Source organism: Erinaceus europaeus, chromosome 10, assembly GCF_950295315.1.
Source record: "Erinaceus europaeus chromosome 10, mEriEur2.1, whole genome shotgun sequence".
Classification (NCBI taxonomy): domain Eukaryota; kingdom Metazoa; phylum Chordata; class Mammalia; order Eulipotyphla; family Erinaceidae; genus Erinaceus; species Erinaceus europaeus.
In genome coordinates, this window is record NC_080171.1 from 73,567,935 (window position 1) to 73,585,333 (window position 17,399).

Sequence of the window (17,399 nt, forward strand, 5' to 3'; positions counted from 1 at the left end):
ATCATACTGGTACAGAGTGGGTACCTAATCTGACTTTACTACTGTGCTTATATATAAAAATATAGCCACACAGCTATAAAAACAGACAAGGAGATGGCATTGTAAGAATGGAGAGTTTGTGTAAGTAATATATCTACAAGCCAAAAAGTGCCAGAGATGTAGGTGATCTATAGAAAAAAAAAAAAACACATACAAGAAAGAATTCTTCAAACGTGTTCAGAGACAGCATAGTCTCTGGAGGTATGTGATAATACATACCTATTGTTTTAAACCCACAAGAAGGAAGAAGAAGAGAGACTAATGCTTATGCAAAAAGACTCTCATACCTGAGGTTCAGTCTCTTTGCAACACCATAAGCCAGAACTGATCAGTGCTCTGATAAAAGCAAGCACAACCAAAACAAAACAAAAAAAAACAAACAAATAAACAAAAAAAATAAAAGGAAGAAAAAGAAAAGGGGAAAAAATTAAAAGAAATTAAAATTAAAAGAAAAAAGAAGCAGCATGGAGGTGGTAAGAACCAGCTATACAATTTGAGATAACTATATATGCGTATCATATATTATGTTATATGTTAGTCACTGTTATAATTGCTACACTTATTTCTATTATACTACAAATACATTATTGTATATTGATTAATGCACATATTATGAAAATTCTAAACACTTATTGAAGAACATGAGAAAATAATTGAGTCAATATTCAAAAATGTAAAGGTTCTATATCACAGAGTTATCAGTTTAATCTATATACATTTCTATTATCAATCATAGTAAGCATCATCATAAATTCGAAATGATTCTAGAAAAGGTAGAATTCCAAGAACCCAAGAATACCCAAGATAACCTAAATGAGAAAGAATGAAAATGACACTTGCTCATCTAGTAGTAAATATCAAGAGCATTCATAAAGACAATAATTTGATTTTTTTGGCATTGATACAGTGTCAGAAACTCAATAGACAAGCCCATAAGTAATGAAGCAAGAAATGAATCCACATCGACATGGAAATTTCTACATTGTAGTAATGTAGAGTGGTTGTATAAATCAACTTGGAAGATTAATTATCCTATAAAAGATGCTAGGAAAATATAAAAGTCTCAATATGTGATTCTTAGCTGACATCACAACATAAAAATAAATTAATAAAGGTTAAAAAAAAGCATAGAAAAATACTTCAGAGAAAATTCTAAGGAGTTCATTTGCTTCTCAGCAGCAAGGAAGAATGTTCAATTAAAACACAAAGGCAGAATTTAAAATAGAAAGCTTAATAAGGTAAGTTTGACAACATTAACAGAAGTAATAGGAGATTAGATTAAACTTTACAAATACGAGTAAAAATATAGTAGCCACATACAGTGTGTGTGTGTGTGTGTGTGTGTAATGGTTGTGTACATGAAATTCATAGATGAGATGGCTTCTAGGCAAATAGGAACAGAAAAAAGTATACTTAATAAGTATCTACTGTAAGATAAGGGTAGAAATTGGCACAACCACAGTTGAAGATGACTTACTTTTTTGAAATGAATATATATATTCAAAAATTATATATATATAATTTTTCTGGTCTAAGAACAAGAATTATTGGAAGTCAAATTATAGGAGTTTAAACAACTTCTGAAGACACTGGCATCATGTCTCTGGTTCCCACACAATGGTTTACCACCACTGTTGACACTATGTACAACCCTTTTCAGAGTGGGGAGGAAAGCTAAAGCATTGAATGTGTAAAGTCTGAGGTCAGTACACAAAAGGGCAGATTTTATTGTGTTTTCCTCAAAGAATGACTTGTCCCCACAGAAGCAAATATCACTTGTTGGTAGATGGAAAAAGACTGTTGATTACTTTAGTGGTCTGTGTCTCTCCAAATTGCAGCCCTACTCAACAAAATGACATTCCTCAGAATTTAATTTCTCTCGTTAGGGAAGCACTAAATATAATCTGAAAATAAGGTCTTTCAACTAGTTAATAGCACTAAATTGTTTACATAATAAACTTTAAATAAAAATATTTTCTTTTTCTTTTTCTTTTTTTAAAATTTATTGGGGAATTAACGTTTTACATTCAACAATAAATACAGTAGTTTGTACATGTATAACAGTTTTCCATATAACAATACAACCCCCACTAGGTCCTCTGTCATCCTTTCTCGACCTGTATTCCCCACCCACCCACTCACCTACCCCAGAGTCGTTTACTTTGGTGCAACATGCCAATTCCAGTTCAGGTGCTGCTCATGTTTTCTCTTCTGATCTTGTTTTTTGACTTCTGCCTGAGAGTGAGATCATCCCATATTCATCTTTCTGTTTCTGACTTACTTCACTTAACATGAATTTTTTTTATTTTTCTTTTTTATTTATTTATGTATTCTTTTTGTTGCCCTTTTTATTGTTGTAGTTATTATTGATGTCATTGTTGTTGAATAGGACAGAGAGAAATGGAGAGAGGAGGGGAAGACAGAGAGGGGGAGAGAAAGACAGACACCTGCAGACCTGCTTCACCGCCTGTGAAGTGACTCCCCTGCAGGTGGGGAGCCGGGGGCTCGAACCGGGATCCTTCTGCTGGTCCTTGTGCTTAGTGCCACCTGGCTCAACCCGCTGCGCTACTGCCTGACTCCCAACATGAATTTTTCAAGGTCCATCGAAGATAGGCTGAAAATGGTGAAGTCTCTATTTTTTATAGCTGATTAGTATTCCATTGTGTATATGTACCACAACTTGCTCAGCCAATATTTTCTTTCTCTTAAGGAGACTGTGATGACAATATTGAAAAATACTGGAGTAGTTCATTTGATCTTGGTATAAGATTCCCTTCAAGAAGGTATGGTGGATGATTTTTTGCCAGTTTATCTATCTAGGTAGTAGTTCTGTTTAAGTTGTATTTGATGTAAAAAAAAGGGGTCGGTTTTTAGATTCATATTATTTAGAAACACAAATTCTCATCATTACTACTGATTGTTTTCTCTTTAATATCTACAGACATGTAGTTCAGCTGTCAGAACCTATGTTCACCCCTTTGACTTCCGTCTTGCACCATACTTACCTTCTTCATCTTAACTCCCTCATACCATCCTCACATCTTTTCCATATTTAGACTGTCTCTCTTATTTCCTGATGAGCCACCCCTACCCTCTATCCCCACCATACACTCTGCACACAAAACACATTCCTAGTCAAACACAAAGGTGTGCAGAGAGAATGGAGGTGGAGACACAGCTCTGACAGGACTCCTTTGTGAACGGGCTCAAGGAAAAGTTGTACTGTACATACCAGAAGATTTCACTGAGCTCTTGATGGATTGGAAGGACAATGGAGGGAGGGACTTATAAAGGATTTCTGGGGGCCAGGATTAAGGAGCATGTGAGAATGTCATCACTAATCCGGCTTGGGGGAAAAAGAAACATGTGGAACACTTTAATGAGACATTAACAAATGCTTCTGCACAGGTGCAACAAAATTGAGCTAGCACCTTCTATCAGATCATTTTCCATATTGTTCAGGATTTTTGTAAAAAAAAAAAAAAAGAGGTGGTGCAAACAGGGAAACCTGGTGGGGGCAAAAAAGCCATTCCTGTGTTCCTTGCTTAGGCTATGAGAATGTCATACATCAGAAATGATAGTGACAGGAAATGGTGGAGAGGTTGTGGGGACAACCAGCACTGCTGCTGGGAATGTAAATTGGTCAGACCCTGTGAAGAGCAGTTTGGAGAACTCTCAGAAGGCTAGAAATGGACCTAGCCAATGACTCTGCAATTCCTATCCTGGGGATATATCCTAAGGAACCAAACACGCCCATCCAAAAAGATGTGTGTATACATATGTTCATAGCAGCACAATTTGTAATAGCCAAAAGCTGGAAGCAAGTCAGTCTGTCTAAGAACAGATTGGTGACTAAGAAAGCTGAGGTGTATATATACACAATGGAATGCTACTCAGCTGTTAAAAATGGTAAATTCACCCATTTCACTTCATCTTGGATGGAGCTTGAAGGAATCATGGTAAGTGAGATAAGCCAGGAAGAGAAGGATGAATATGGGATGATTTTACTCTTGGAGAGAAGTTGAGAAATAAGAACAAAAAGGAAAAACACAAAGTAGAACTTGGACTGGGTTTGGTGTATTGCACCAAAGTAAAGGACTCTGGGAAAGTAGAGGATAAGGGACTTTTCAGGTCCTGGTGCATGATGGTGGATGAGGACCTATGCAGGGGTGAGAGGGTTTTGCAAAAAACTGAGCAATTTTACACATGCACCAATAATTGTATTTACTATTGATTGTAAGCCATTAATTGCCCCAATAAAAAATTTAAAAATAAAGAAAAGAAATGGGCTTGAATCTGTATCTACCCAAACTGCTAACCACCAGCTTTCCCCAAGGACCCTTTATTTCCTATTCTTATCACTTGCATACAAGGAGAAATTTGATTGTAATTAAATAGAGAACTGAAATAGGAAACACTAGGGCACTCCTCATGTGTTCAGGGTGATTTACCATTAAGCACTAACGTGTGTTCTGTGATACATATAAACACACAGTTTATTGAAGAGGTTAGACACTGCAGTTCAAAAGACACTACACTACACCCTATTCTACACCATATTTTACTACCTCTTCCTCATCCCCATCCCAATACCAAGCCACACCTCATTGTTACCATGCAACATAATGCCAACTAATGTAAACATGTTGGATCAGATTTATCAGAACTGAAAAATTCACTGTGATGCTGGTTTTTAGATAAGTTGCATATATTCTTTGAATTTCATCAGTTTTTCGTATATATTATCTTTCATTCTTTTTTTTTTTCTTTTTGCCACGATCAATAAAGGGTACTGTACTAACTTAAGGATGTGCTTTACTTTGATGATGTTTCTGAAAATTAGGAATCCAAGTGTGAGTGTTTTGTAGACATAGGGAATTACGTGGCCAGTGCTACTTCATAGGGTGTGTGTGTGTGTGTGTGTGTGTGTGTGTGTGTGTTTACTTGGATTGCAGGAATCTTGATTGAATGGAACTCATGTATTATTCTCATCAGATAAAGCAGTTGATTTTGAGTGGATGGGGTTTACTGAAGAAAAATTAGGGTTTCTGGGGGAAGGGGAGGGTATGAGCACTTGGCACCCAGTGAACAATACTGAAGAGGCACTTGTGTTGTTGGTAGGAGTATTGTACAGACACCTATCATGATGAGATAAGAGACTGTATTCATGTGTCAACAAATGCCCTGTCAATCATTATTTACCCAATAAAGTATATTTTTAAAAGAAATTGACTTTTAACTAAATTTATAAGAAAAACTATGAGCAATTCACTTTTCACCTTCAAACTTGGTCATGGAAACCATTTTGGACACTGCCACTATTATTTAAAATTATACTTAAAATGGTCCCAAGAGGTCCTAAGAGCTAACCTTGCACAACTGCCATTTGTGATTTTTGGGTGATGAAGGTGAAAGAAACTTAAGTAACATGGGCTAGGCAGTTGCATACCTGGTTGAGTACACACATTACCATGCTGAAGGACCCAGGTTCAAGCCCCTGCTCCCCACTTGTAGAAAGGATGCTTCAGGAGTGGTAAAGCAGGTCTGCAAGTGTCTAAATGTTTCTTTCTTTCTCTGTTCCCTTTTCTCCCCTAAATTTCCCTCTGAGTTGTCAAATAAAACAGAAAGAAATACAAGGAAGAATGACTGCTGGGAGAGGTAGATTCGAGTCCCAGCCATAACCCTAATGACAATAAAGTAAAATAAAATAAAATAAATTTAAATGACTTACTAAGAGTAATTTAGTAATTTGAAAGCAACTTCTAGCTCTTTTCTTCCCTCTAGATAAACACACTAGTCACTATTAAAGCACTATAGAAAATGATATGTAATTTTGGGGGAGAAAGAACAGAAAATTAGGGAGAAGAATTAGGAAGAGAATGAAAGCATTCAGTTATCCTTTTTCCTCTCTTGAGAAATGTAAGATTGCTTTCATCAAACATGTTCTCCATTGTGAAGATTTGCCCTCTCGACATGTGTGGCCTAGGGATAATGCTTATTCTCTCTGCTGAAAATTACCTGTTCTCAATTTTCTATGACATCATTTTAAAGAAGTTTAACTTCTCAAGTCTCTAGAATTCCTTAACAACTACTTCACCTCTCACTTTGGGAGGTTGGTTGGGTTCTCTTTCCCTTCTTTTCTTTACTCTTGCTTCTCAATTTGGCCTTACTTTTGTTGTACTTTAGTTAATATTGCCTAACATTACTAAGAAAATGAAAACGTGGCCAGGTACTTTGCAAAGAATGTCTGTGGAAATCATAAAATGCTTCCTCTTAATCTGAGGTGATTAATTTTTCCTTAAGAATTCTGAGTCTATTAGGCTTGTTTTCATAGCGGTTACTAAAAAAGGATGTCTGTCAGGCATTCCTCATATTTATTGTAGATGCCATTGTTAACTAACTGAAGTCAACATATCACTTTTCAGTTTTAAAGTGGTAGGTATCAAATGGATAACCAGGAACAAAACTTGTCAGCTGTGTCTGCAAAGCCATTGTTCAGCACACCATAAATAAAACAAAGTCACTTACTCTCAAAAAGATTAGAATTCATTTTTTCTTTAACTCACCTAGCCTTACCTTGTATAGAAATAAAATAGACAAGGCTATTTCTTCATGAAGTGTGTAGAGCTATTTTAATAACTAGTGACTTGATGTCCAAGTAGAACAATAAGTAAACATAATCCATTTGGAGATGGAATGAAGAGAGAAGTTACTCTGGAGGCAGACAGAACTGGACTTAAGTAACAAATCTTTTAAAAGTAGATCAATTTATTAAGTAATCACAAAGTATTTATTAGGGTAATACACTTAGTGTTAAACATAATAGAATATAGGAAGGCTTATAAAGACAAAAGAGTTCTAATCTCTGCCGCTTTTCATATTTCTGCTTTCCAGGGCAATCCCTTTAACTTGCTTAGCGATTTCATTTTGTATTTCTTTCTTCATAGGTCCACCATTCAGTCTCATATTTTTCACTCTTCTCTCATATCCTAATACTGAGAACTAGTGAATGTATCACTTTAAGTGCCAAAAGATATGATTGATATGATATGATTTATAGAGATTATCTTGAATTGTTTGCTGGAGTCCAATCTAATTGCATATGACTTTGTGTAGGATTACTAACAGTAGGATATTAAATTTGTGTCCTTTTAAACCACAAGGTCATGGAGTATATCTACAATAGAAAATAATATTCTCTGGAGTTAGGTGGTAGTGTAATGGGTTATGCGCAGGTGGCGCAACGCGCAAGGACTGGCGTTAAGGATTCTGGTTTGAGCCTCTGGCTCTCCACCTGCAGAGGAGTCACTTCACAAGCGGTGAAGCAGGTCTGCATGTGTCTGTCTTTCTCTGCTGCTCTCTGTCTTCCCCTCCTCTCTCCATTTCTCTCTGTCCTATCCAACAACAATGATGACAATAATAACTACAAAAATAAAACAACAAGGGGAACAAAAGGGAATAAATAAATAAATATAAAAAATTAAAAGAAAATAATATTCCCTAGGAATTTGCCTCCTGTTTTCCAGGAAGCTCTTATAGTTAAGGAAAAGAGAAAAAAACATATAGAAGAGCACAAGTGTTCATGGTTCTGTTTGTTTGTTTGAATTCTTAGACACCCAACAAAGAGCTCAGTTTCAGGAACTGAGAAGGAAGAATCAAAGACTTACCAACAGAAGAATCTGAGAGAAGGTAAGAGTCCTATTTATGAGAGGTATGAGTCTTATTTATGAGATCAAGCTATTGATCACTGTAGGAAGAAACCCATTTCAGAGCTTGGGTTGTAGTCTATCTGGTTAAGCACATATATCACCATGCAGAAGGATCAGGGTTCAAGCCACCACTCCCCACTTCTTATTTTTTTTCTGCCCTGCCAAAAATAAAAAGAAAGGAAAGGAAAGGGAAGGAAGGAAGGAAGGAAGGAAAGAAAGAAAGAAAGAAAGAAAGAAAGAGAGAAAGAGAGAAAGGAAGAAAGAAAAGGAGAGAAAGACAAAGAAAGGAAGAAAGAAATAAAGAAACTTGCTTTTACTGGAGGTCACATGCTCTTGTTAATTTAAGTCCTTCTGGGAAAAATATATTAAATTACTAAGATCTTAGAGCATATAGTTTTGTCAGTCTTCAACATATTATGTACTGGTTTTATGAATTTTCCTGTCAAGTGACAAATTTAAAGATGCTTCACTAGCAGAAGTAGTAGACAACTCATTCATATCAATTCTTAGCACAATTCTGTACACACAACAAACATTAAGTATTCAAGGATCATTGTTAATTCTTATTCCCATTAGAAAAGAATTGTGGTTACTGAGCCCCCACAGTCTGAAGCACAGTAGCTACAGAGGTTAACTTGTTTTCTTAATCAAGAGATTTTGCTATATATCAGACACAAGAGCTAAAGTAATCATTGAAACAGTGAACTGTCTTGACTTCACTTTGTCTACAGTGCCACAAATGAGCACTCTTGTTAAATGGTGAGTTTATTAAATGGTTTCAACTAATGGAATGAAAATAACATACATGGATTTAAAGTGCACATTGTCTAATCATATCATGTTTATACTGTGCAATCACTATGTTAACAACCTCATACACATATATATATTATACTCTTTTAAAATTTATTCATTACATTCATAAAAGTGGAGTAACAAAATAATGACATTGAATAATGTCAGAAAAGTCATAGGGGGAATATGATATTCATAGACTATTTGAGGAGGTGTTCTGCTTTGTCACTGCTATTTCTGTGGGCACAAACCCATTACTAGAAATACATTTGTAGCACAGTCTCAACAATTTCTAAAGATAAGATTAGAAAAAAATCAGTTTACCCAAGCAAAAAAGGTAAGTTTCTAATGCAAGAAAAGATCATTTACTTTTCCAGAACAGTACACAAGAAGAGGAAACGTGTCCTTGTTTGAGGTCTGTTGTAGAAAGACGATTGGGCTAACAGGACCAAGTATGACACCCAGGAAACAAGAAATTATCCATTTTTATGGGTTAGGGTTAGTGCCAACTTGTGCAAGGCTGAAGAATAGGATTGTAGCTTTCTGAGCTCTTATGTATTTGTTATTGCTAAGATTGGGCTATCATAAACTGTATCAGAAGATAGCTTTGAGCAGTCACAGTAAACTGCCGTATATACACTTCTTAAAGATATATGTCTGGAACCTGGTGATTGAAAAGAGAGTTAACATACAAAGCCAAACAATTTGTTGAGCAATCATGGATCCCAAGCTCAGCTTCCCCAGAGACACACCTTACTAGGGAAAGAGAGAGGCAGACTGGGAGTATGGACCGACCAGTCAACGCCCATGTTCAGCGGGGAAGCAATTACAGAAGCCAGACCCTCTACCTTCTGCAACCCTCAACGACCCTGGGTCCATGCTCCCAGAGGGCTAGAGAATGGGAAGGCTATCATGGGAGAGGGTGGGTTATGGGGATTGGGTGGTGGGAATTGTGTGGAGTTGTACCCCTCCTACCTTATGCTTTTGTTCACTAATCCTTTCTTAAATTAAAAATTTAAATTAAAAAAAAAAAAAGATATATGTCTATGGAATAAGACAAAGTGACATCTCATTGTAGTCTGTTTGCATTTACTTTATTAGTAACTTTATTTTATGAGATTATTGGTAATATAAGTTTTATTTATTTTATTTTATTTATAAAAAGGAAACACTGACAAAACCATAAGATAAGAGGGGTACAACTCCACACAATTCCCACCACCAGAACTCTGTATCCCACCCCCTCCCTTGATAGCTCTCCTATTCCTTAACCCTCTGGGAGTATGGACCCAAGGTCATTGAGGGTTGCAGAAGGTGGAAGCTCTGGCTTCTATAATTGCTTCCCCGCTGAACATGGGTGTTGACAGGTCAATCCACACTCCCAGCCTGCCTCTCTCTTTCCCTAGTGGAGTGGGGTTCTGGGGAAGCAGAGCTCCAGGACATATTGGTGGGTTGGTCTGTCCAGGGAAGTCTGGTTGGCATCATGCTAGCATCTGGAACCTGGTGGCTGAAAAGAGAGTTAACATATAAAGCCAAACAAGTTGTTAACTAACCATGAAACTAAAGGCTGGAGTAGTGCAGATGAAGAGTTGGGGGGGTCTTCCATTTTGTAGATAACTAGTATGATTAATATAATCAAAATGAATATTCTCCCTAGACCCCTATAACAATTTAACACAATACCCATCAAAGTTCCACCAAGCTTCTTTAAGAGAATAGAACAAAAACTACAATCATTTATCTGGAACCATAAAACACATACAATCTCCAAAGCAATCTTGAGGAAAAGAAACAGAAATGGAGGCATCACACTCCCAGACCTCAAAGTATATTATAAATCCGTCATCGTCAAAACAGCCTGGTACTGATATAGAAACACGTACACAGACCAATGGAACTGAATTGAAAGCCCAGAACTAAACCCTCACAGCTATGGACATCTAATTTTTGATAAAGGGGCCCAAACTATTCAATGGAGGAAGGAGGCTCTCTTCAGTAAATGGTGCTGGGAAAACTGTGTTGAAACATGCAGAAAAATGAACCTGAGCCACTTTATCTCTCCAGAAACAAAAGTCAACTTCAAATGGATCAAGGACTTGGATGTTAGACCAGACACTATCAAATACTTAGAGGAAAACATTGATGGAACAATTTCCCTCCTAAAACCCAAGGACATCTTTGATGTTTTATTTATTTCTGAGGTGTCTCTCTTTATACCTACCAGTGCCTTTACTCCATTTTTCAGTTGGGTTGTTTGGTTCTCTGGAGCTCCCTTTTTATTGGCAGAAGTTATTTTTAATATTGTATTATTTATTTACTTGTTGGGTAGAGACAGAAAGAGAAAAGGAAGAGGTAGAGAGGAAGAGAGAGATGGAGAGATGTTTGCAGCACTCATCCACTGTTCATGAAACTTCCTCCCTCTAGCTGAGGACTGGGGGTTTGAACATGGTAACATGTTTACTCTACCAGGGGTGCCATAATTCAGCCCTGGTAGAGAGTTCTTTATATGTACTTCATATTTAACTGCTGCAATGGTTTGGATGATATCTTTCCAAAAGAATACACATCCAGGATCTGAAAAAAATAAGTAGTACTTGTAGGCATAGTTGAATTAGAGAAATTGTACCAATGTGTCAACAACTATAGTTAATCTATTAACACCTACCACCTCCCATGAAGTTTTCAGAAGTTTTAAGAGGATATATTCCTAATTTAACCAGGTCAGTCCTAAATCCTGTAGCATGTCTTAATATTAGAAACTTAACAGGGAAAAAAGAATCATAAGGGAGAATTTTGTATGAAGACAGAGACAATGATTAGAATGATTTTTTTTCTATAGGCTAAAGATTACAAAAGTTTCTGGTAGTCACTCTATACTAGTAGAGAGGCATGGAAAAACTTGTCCTTTTGCCCTCCAGAAAGATTCAACACTGCTAAATAATATTTTGATTTTGAACTTCTAGTCAAAATCCCTTTGAAAGGAAAGGATAATTACGGGATGATCTCACTTATGGGAAAAACTTGAGAAACAAGAAGAGAAAGGGGAACCACAAAGCAGAACTTGGACGGAGTTTGATGTATTGCACCAAAGCAACAGACCTGGTAAGGGAGCAGAAGGCGGAGACTAGGGAAGTGCTTTGGGGTGCTGGTGCCTGATAGTGGAAAAGGACCTGGGCTGGAGGTGAGAGAGTGTTTTGAAGATGCCTAGCATGGTGAGATGAGAAATTTACCCATGTGTCAGTAACTGTACTGTCAACTATTAACCCGCTACACACACACACACACACACACACACACACACACACACACACACGAATTAAAGAAAAAGAACAAGTAGTTGGTACAAGTTTAAAAACATTCCTAGGAAACTAATATAATTTAAGTATATTATGTTGTTAACTAGTTGTAATTAAAATGCTGTTGTCTCCTAAATAATAAATACCATCATTTTAAAATATCTTTTTGAGGGGCCAGGTGGTGGTGCACCTCATGCACCTGGTTAACCACACACATTACAATATGCAAGGACCCAGATTCACCTGCAGGGGGAAAGCTTCATGAGTAATGCAGTAGGGCTGCAGATGTCTCTCATCTCTTTCCCTTTTTATCTTTCACTACTCTCTCAACTTCTCTGTCAATATCCAGTAATAAATAAATAAAATTATATTAAAATATCTTCTTAAATAAATAAAGGTTATCCAATATATCAAATGAAATTTATCCAAGTGAATCACAGTTGGTTCAATATATGAAAATAAATTAACATTATGCACCATTTTAGAATAATAAAGATTATGATCTCACATGAATGTCTAGATGATAATCATAGGGTATTTGCCAACTTTTCAAGATCAAAACAAAGTAGAAATAAAAATGAATTCCCTCAACTTGATAAAGGCTCTCTATGAAAATGTATAACAAGCATCATATTTAATGGTAAAAAAAATTGAAAGCTTTTCCTCATAGTATTAGGGACTCTATATGGATATCCATTCTCACTGATTCTGTAAAGCTTTATACTTTACAGCATTATACTGCAAGGTCTCATCAGAGCCACTAGTCAAGGAAAAGAAGACAAGAAATACTCTAGTTGTACAGGAAAAAGTGAAACTACCTCTAGTCAGAGATACACTTTTATGTATCAAAAAAATCTAAAGACTCCACAAAGTAAATGATAAGCAAGGCTATCAAAGTTTCTTCAGACAACTTCAACATATAAACTAATTGTATAACTGTACAGTAGCAGGGAATAATTCAAAGAAGACTTGAGAACAATTCTCTTTTCAAAACAATAAAATATATAAGAATAAATCAAGAAAGTACAACACTTGGGAGCTGGGCGGTGGGGCAGCGGGTAAAGCACACAGAGCGCTAAACATAAGGACTGGCATAAGGATCTTGGTCCCCTAAGGACCCCTGGCTCCCCACCTGCAGGGGTTTCACTTCACAGGTGGTGAAGCAGGTTTGCAGGTGTCTTTCTCTCCCACTCTGTCTTTCCTTCCTCTCTCAATTTCTGTCTATCCTATCCAACAACAACAACAGCAATAACAACAACAGCAACAATGATAAACAACAAGGGCAACAAAAGGGAAAAATAAAAAATAAAGTTTCAATAAAATAAAAAAGTATAACACTTGTACGTTAAAAACAACGAAGGCAATTTTAAAAGATCTAAATGAGTGGAAAGCTAGACAACTCTACATGGACGCAGTTAATACCAGAATTTATTAATATTATTTAATATTTATTATAGTGGTTAATATTATTTTTTGAGATAGCAATACTGCAAAATGCAATCTATAAATATAATGCAACCAACTCCTATTGAAATCCCAGTCACTGCAGAAATGGAAAATTGAATTCTAAAAACCAAATAAAATTTGCAAGGGACTCAAATAATAAAAAGTGAAAATATATGGAAAAAGCAGGCTTATGGAATAGCTCCCTTGGAGAGCGCACTGCTTAGGGATGTGTGCCACACAGGTTTGAGTCCAGCCCCTACTGCACTGAAGGAACTCTTGTTGTGTTTTCTCTCTCCCTCACCTTCTCCCTCTCCCCCTCTCCCTCTGCATTCTCTTCCTCTTTCTGAAAAAATGTTAGGTAAAGAAGGGTAAAATTGGGTGATTCATATTTCTGCATTAAAAAATTTAAACAGAAAGATAATATGTTCACAGTGATGGGGCACTGTCATGAGAACTGATGTTTAGATTGATGGAATATTATTGACTGTCCAGAAATAAATTCATACATTTATAGTACACTGATTTCCCTCCTGAGCATCAAGTCCTTTTAATGAAGTGGGGGGGGGGGACGCAAAAGCTGTCTTCAAAAATTGGTAGTGAGATAGGTGGATAAAATTCTAAAATGATTGAAATTACAAATGTAAGAACTAAAATTATGATACTTGGAGAAAATATACGGGTAATATCTTCATGGTATTGGATTAGTGATTTCTTAAAAATGTCATGGAAAGGATCACCCTCAATATAAATCAAACAGGATAGACTTTTTCAAAATTCATAAATGCTTTTGAGTATTGGGGTGTGCATGGGAAAATGTTCAACCTGGAGTAAACACCAAAGTCAATTCAGACTGCAGTAGTTAGAACACAGCCATGTGGCCACTTCTCCCTACAAAGTAAGCTGAGGTCATTGGCTGAGATCAGTGACCTCTGTAAACACCAGAAAGAACATTGCATCAGAGCAAAGGACGATGGGGAGGAGAGTGAGGAAGTGATGGGAGGGGTTGGAGAAAATGTAGGGGTCCCTGGTACATGATGGCGCATGATGGTGGAAAAGGATCTAAGTTGGGGGTGAGAGGGTTTTGCAGACACCTGTCATGAGGAGATCAGAAATCGTATCCTGTGTTAACAACTGTATTGCAAACTGTTAACTCCTCAATGCAAAACAAACAAAAATCTTTTGATTTTTTTTTTCAGGGGTGTGAGTGCTTTGCAAACATCTATCATGGTGAAGGAAATTGCACGCATGTGTTAACAACTCTACTGTAAACCAGTATCCCCCCCATTAAAAATAAATAAAATGAAAAGAAAAGGAATATTTGTGAACAAACTCAGGGATCTAATTAAAAGTTCAAGTGGGCTGGGGAGATAACATAGTGGTTATACAAATGACTTTCATGCTTGAGGCTCCTAGGTCCCAGATTCTGTCCCCAGAACCACCATAAACCAGAGCTGAGCAATGCTCTGGTCTTCCTGCATCTTTCTCTCTCTCTCTCTCTCTCTCTCTCTCTCCCATTGTAATAAAATAAATAAATAAAAATTAAAAAAAAACAAAGACTCAGTCTTAAAAAAAATAACAACAGGGAGTCAGGTGGTAGAGCAGCCAGGTAAGCGCATGTGGCGCACAGCTCAAGGACCAGTGTAAGAATCCTGGTTCGAGCCCCTGACTCCCTACCTGCAGGGGAGTTGCTTCACAGGCAATGAAGCAGGTCTGCAGGCATCTATCTTTCTCTCCCCCTCACTGTATTCCCCTCTCTCTCCATTTCTCTCTGTCCTAACAACGACTACATCAATAACAACAACAGTAATAACTACAACAACAATAAAAAACAACAAGGGCAACAAAAGGGAAAATAAATAAATAATTTTAAAAAACCAGCTTCGTAGGTGACTCCCATGTCCACTGGTGTTTGATCTGTCTTTGTTAGATATCAAACAACAACAAAAAAGTTGGTATTCAACAAAAAAAAAAGTCTGTTTTCAGACTTCCTGGAAGGCATAGAAAGAAGTTAGGAGTATGCATGGAGTTGTTATAGAAATGAAGTTGAATTCTAATTGAAACATTAGAGATCACAAGTTTGAACGTGTTGGCTTTCTACACCAAACCAAAAATGTAAAGGGGAAAAAAGAAAAGCCAACAGTATCTTACTGACTCATGAAAAGGCATAAGAGAAAGAATTAAAATTGTAACCGTTGACGTTTAGTCTCGGTGTACTTAAAAATGTGCATTTCTCTTTTTAAATATATGGTTCAGTATTTTAATTTAACATATAACTTTTTTTTGTTAGATACAAAAATTGAAGGGCAAGAGGAATAGAGAAGGAGAGAGCAAGAGAGACACTTACAGCACTGCTCTACCACTTGTGAAACTTCCACCCTGCAGGTGGAGACCAGGGGCTTGAACAGGGGTCTTTGCGCATGGTAACATGTGTGTTCTACAGGGTGTATCACCACTGAGTCCCCAAAACGATCATTTTTAAAGTGAGCATTTAAAATATTTATTTGATTTTTATGTGAGAGAGAAGAGAGAGAGAATAAGAGTGTCAGAGCCCTACTCTGGTAGCATTAAGAATCAGATCTGGAGCTTCAGACATGAAAGTCCTGCATTCTGCCAGCCAAGCTATTCCCCCAACTTCAAAAAACAACCATTTTCAGTAAGAATAGTGTCTTGGATCAAAAGCACAGCTGGACAGAAGTACACAGTGCATTTCTTTATGTTTTGTGTGCATGTAGCCAAAGTCTGTCTGTTAAAATACAAATTCACAAAGCAGTCAAAATATAAACATTCAAATTTTTGTCAGTACAACAATTCTAAATATAAATAAATGTGTATCAGGCTTCTAAAACAGTTTGAATGAGAGATAGTGACAAGCATCTAATCAATCACTTTTTGATTCTCAACAACATTATTAATAATAAAAAATAGACCTTTGTAAACATCTAAAAGTTAAAAACAAAGATGTGCTCCAAAATATTCACATTCTGGAGCCTCCTAGGGAAGCTAGACATGAGTTAGAGTAACATTTAAAGAGGAAAGAATTCAGGGAGTTGGGAGGTAGGTAGCGTAGCACAACGGGTTAAGTGCAAGTTGTGCAAAGCTCAAGGACTGGCATAAGGATCCTGGTTTGAGTCCCCGGCTCCCCATCTGCAGGGAGGTCGCTTCACAAAAGATGAAGCAGGTCTGCAAGCATCTCTTTCTCTCCCCCTCCCTGTCCTCCCCTCCTCTCTTTATTTTTCTCTGTCCCATCCAACAACGGTAACATCAAAAACAACAATAATAAAACTACAAGAGCAACAAAAGGGATATAAATAAGTAAATATTTTAAAACTGTTAAAATAAATAAATAAAAAGGAAAGAATTCATTGAAATCTGTACTAGAGGCCACCAGTTAGAGGTTTTTTTAAGATCTATTTTATTTTTTCCATATGAGGAGACATTCACATGAGCTAGAGAGGAGAGAGAAATAAGCTAAAGCACTACTCCAGTACATGTGTTATTAGGGATTAAACAGGGAATTTATAACATGAAATCCCCATGCTTCACAGGCCAAGCTACTTCCAAAGCCACACTCCTGTAAGCACACACATTACACACATGCTCAAGGACCTGGCTTCAAGCTCCCGCTCCTCACCTGCAGGAAACTTCACGAGAGGTGAAGCAGGTCTGCAGATGTCTCTATGTCTCTTTCCCTCTCTGTCTCTTTCCTCCAGTACCTCTCTGTCCTACCAAATAAAATAGAATGAAAGAAAAAAAAAAGAAAAGAAAATGACCACTGGGAGTAGTGGATTCATAGTGCTGGCACTGAGCCCCTGTGATAACCATGGTGGCAATAAAAAAAAATAAATAAATGAGTTTATTTATTTACTGGGAGACTGACTGGTTAGCCTCCCTGTCAGGTGCCTGACTTGGCATGGCAATGAGCCAGGTTCAAGCCCCTTGCACACTACATGGGAGAGCTACGGTAGCCCAGAGCAGTGCCAGTTCTCCAAAGGGAAAATATAAATATATCCCCTGGGAGAAAAAGCCCTATAGAGAAAGAGTTCAATCTGTGTAGTGTTTCTTCTCATAAGCTCACTAGTCTTAAAAGGTCAGAGTCCCTATGCAGATGATGTCT

At 37.0% G+C, this 17,399-nt stretch overlaps 1 long non-coding RNA gene across 1 annotated transcript in view; it reads left to right on the plus strand.

Moving 5' to 3' along the window:
- LOC132540890 (uncharacterized) overlaps positions 1-17,399 on the plus strand; it is a 705,707-nt gene that overhangs the window by 547,989 nt on the left and 140,319 nt on the right. The window contains exon 3 of the long non-coding RNA XR_009552037.1: positions 7,667-7,728. This is a non-coding gene — a long non-coding RNA (uncharacterized LOC132540890). The remainder of the gene's footprint in view (positions 1-7,666; positions 7,729-17,399) is intronic.